Source organism: Rutidosis leptorrhynchoides, chromosome 11 (assembly GCF_046630445.1).
Source record: "Rutidosis leptorrhynchoides isolate AG116_Rl617_1_P2 chromosome 11, CSIRO_AGI_Rlap_v1, whole genome shotgun sequence".
Lineage (NCBI taxonomy): Eukaryota > Viridiplantae > Streptophyta > Magnoliopsida > Asterales > Asteraceae > Rutidosis > Rutidosis leptorrhynchoides.
This window is the reverse complement of record NC_092343.1, coordinates 449,584-452,685: the sequence shown is the minus strand read 5'-3', so window position 1 is coordinate 452,685 and position 3,102 is coordinate 449,584.

Here is a 3,102-nt window from a genome sequence, read left to right as displayed (position 1 = left end):
TGCCAGTTAACTTTCGATGAAATGAAAGTTTATCTTTTAAAAACGAATGCAATGTTTGTAAAATGTATCATATAGAGGTCAAATACCTCGCAATGAAATCAATTATTATGTAACGTTTATAATCGATATGAATGGGTCATTTCAGTTAGTATCAGAGCGGTGGTCTTAGCGAACTAGGTCTTGCATTAGTGTGTCTAACTGATAGTTGTTAAGATGCATTAGTGAGTCTGGACTTCGACCGTGTCTGCACGTCAAAAGTTTTGCTTTTCATTTCTTGTCAGAAATTACCTGCTTATCATTCTTAGTCTAGACACATTTTACTGCATTGATTGCATGAATAGTGTATAGACAAAATTCATATCTTAGCGTATCTGCTAATTCATATCTTAGCGTATCTGTTACTGTAAACTTTGCCTGACATATTCCGTAAATTTCTCCGTAATCTACGAAATCTTTTATTCTATGTATATAGATATTCTATGTATATAGATATTCTATGTAACTAGAATACCATCCGATAGCCGGAAATCATTTCATATCGAAAATTCCTTTATTAAATCTTACGAAATGGAACTCGCCACTAGTTCAAGTCCCTCGGATTCCGATACGGAGTTTCACTCGAGCTCCGAAAGCAGTGTGACTGGAATGGATCAACCAATTAGCCATCATCTATTCTGGATGAATTAGGGATGGGTTCGTAGCCTACTTAATCATTGGAGACAAGAAAAAGGCGATCCCTTCCATCCACCACATTTCCCTCTTGGCGAAGAACCTGAAGCACTTACCGGAAAACTTGTTTGAGACACCATTTTCTCTCTCATTTCCCGAGTATCCCGTCACAATTATATTATCTAAACTTCTAGATCTTATTCATCCGCTCGTCCTAACCGACAATCACCCCGGTGTAATAGAAGAAGTCAACGAGCTTCGCGCTCGAGTATTGACTTTGGAGAATATGGTGCAAAGATTACAAGCACCATCAACAACACCAGTACCACCAACAACATCCACTTCGCAAGCCTCAATACCACAAACACCAGCAGCATCACTGGCATCAATAGTACCACCATCACCAACATCAACAGGATCATTACCACCACCAACTTCAACATCTACATCCCACACCTCAACATCACAATCTGTACCTCGAACATCAATATCATACGCACCATAGATACCAAGGAGTACCAACAACAACAATAACTGATGAAGTATTGATTCATAACTTCATTGGAGAGACATTTTGCGGCGATTATGTAATCTCTAAAGTCTTAGATATTATCTATTCTAGCCTTAATTGTGATGACCCGGAAATTTCCGATCAAATTTAAACTTTAATCTTTATATATATCCGACACGATAAGCAAAAAAAATCTGTAATGTTGAGTCTCGAAAGTTTTGAAACTATATTCATGTAATCAAATACCCTTTGACCATGCTTGACGATTCACGAACAATTATGTGTAAATAAATATATATATACATATACATATATGTGATTTTAAATTAAGAAATATTAATTGAACGGATTAGTTGATATGAAAATAAGTTATGAGATCTATTTAGTGAACTTGAAAATACTATCAAGGTATTGAATAGATAATACTTTACATGAACGTATTTGTTCGATGTAAGTTTATCGACGAGATTAAAAGATAATATCAAATGATTGAATTATCAGATACATTGAATTATGATCACGAGTCTCCATCGTAAGGTCCACTATGATTTAAGAGACTATTACATTTTTAACAGTATTCGGAAATTTAGTGAAATGATACGCATGCAAGAACGACAGTATTCTTATCGAGCATTAGTCAAAGGTTGATGGAGGGTTGAATTTCATAACACTTGGTTGACAACTTGCGCCGTATATAGAACGTGATTATATATATTAGATATATTAGTTAGGTAAAAGATAGTAACCCTTGTTCATTGATTCGATTTATAATTAGATATTTTAACTAGAGCCTTTGAGAAATTAAAGTAAAGGTTGACGCATAAATAAGTTATATCAGATTAAGTTTTCGAGCATAACTGTTAGGTGATATAACAATATCTTGTATTCACACGATTTTAATGTTATATATATATTGGTCTTTGAAATATAATTAATTTTGAAAAGTGAAATATTATATTATTAGATAAATATTTCAAACATATGTATTATGTATAAGTTTATAAATTTTAAATGTACATATATTTTATTTTAGTCATAAAACGTTTTGATTCAAACTAATAAGATTAAATATATATTTTGTTATATAACGAGACGTCGATTTATAAAAGGAAATGACCAAAACACTCAAAAGATTTAAGTTACACTTTGAGTGGGTTAGTTTTAATTAATTTAAGTCTAGTTATTAATAAAGGTACGTGTCACAAAATGTTTAATTTAAAATAAAATATTTTGACAAACAACGAGACTTTAATTTATAAAAGGAAATGACCACAATACTCAATTTTATAAGTTATATTTTTATAAAGGTAATTTATTGTTGAGTAAGTCTAATTTTTGTAAAAGGTACACGTCACGTAACGTAAAAGGCTAGTTTTCTAAACGTACGAAAGTGCGCCCGAAAAACCGAAAGTGGTACATGAGTCCTGAGACCACGACCGTGTCATTTTTGTAAAAATTATATTTTTACAATGAACGTAAATATAATATAATATTTAATTAATCCTAAAGATTAAATATATTATATATTAAATTATTTATATATTTACTTATGTTACGTATGAAATGAGTTAAATGTGAATAAGGGTGTCGGCAATCTAATTAGTGTTAGGTGAGCTCAACTTCATTATAAATTGAACACATTTCTTCTTCTGGTTCATAATTCATCCATTCCTCAATCTATCAATCGTTCTTTATACTAATATTTATTATTATTATTATTATTAAAGATTAATATTATTATTAATCGTATTATTATTATTATTATTATTATTATTATTATTATTATTATTATAATACATAAAATACTACGACGAGGTCATGAGCGGGTCTTTTCAAGACAAGTTTTGCGAGTAGGATAGGGCTAAGGAAATTATGGGTTATAGCCATGGAGGTGATGGGAATGGTTCATGGGTGTGTTCGTG